The 590-nt window shown below is 31.5% G+C and overlaps 1 long non-coding RNA gene across 1 annotated transcript; it reads left to right on the top strand.

Annotated features, from left to right (window-relative positions):
• Positions 1-43: 43 nt before the first annotated feature.
• LOC107046407 lies at positions 44-332 on the top strand. Its single transcript, XR_001461549.1, has 2 exons — positions 44-139; positions 273-332. It is a non-coding gene; the product is annotated as an uncharacterized LOC107046407 (long non-coding RNA).
• Positions 333-590: the final 258 nt, after the last annotated feature.

Here is a 590-nt window from a genome sequence, read left to right as displayed (position 1 = left end):
TTATAAAATTTGAAAGATTCACATTGGGTCATTTTTAGGTTATGGAGAGCACTGACAGATATAAGCGGTATTTGTCAGTTTTTGGATATAGATTGGTGATATTTTTGTGATAATCCTTAAGACCAAATGGATTAATTAGGTAACAACATTAATAATTATTTTGTAAACTTTTGAGACGGTTTTATACATAGTTATTACTGAAATTGTGCAATAGTTTTGTTTCTTTGTGATTTTTATATGTATTTATATATCTTTTTGTTTTCATAACACAGAATAAATGATGCCCTGATGAAGGACACTTTGAGTGTTCGAAACGTTGGCGACAAATGAAATTAGTTTTTCTATGATTTCTTCGTAAAATTATTATAATTGCTGCTTGATTGACCGTAATTGGCTGAGTGGTAGGAGATTTAATTATGATTCGAAACGGTTGGACTATTACTTCAAATTATCAGATGAATGGCCAAAGGATGAATTATAACTACTTCAGAGCATTGGAACAAAGGTATGGACGAAGAACTGTCGTTTTGCTCAATGAGCTAAAGAGGTTCCTTAGGGAGGAAGTAAAACTACTGACTTCTAAGAACTTC

Source organism: Diachasma alloeum, unplaced genomic scaffold, assembly GCF_001412515.2.
Source record: "Diachasma alloeum isolate Michigan unplaced genomic scaffold, Dall2.0 Dall_scaffold_01359, whole genome shotgun sequence".
Lineage (NCBI taxonomy): Eukaryota > Metazoa > Arthropoda > Insecta > Hymenoptera > Braconidae > Diachasma > Diachasma alloeum.
This window is presented reverse-complemented; position numbering and strand designations above follow the sequence as displayed.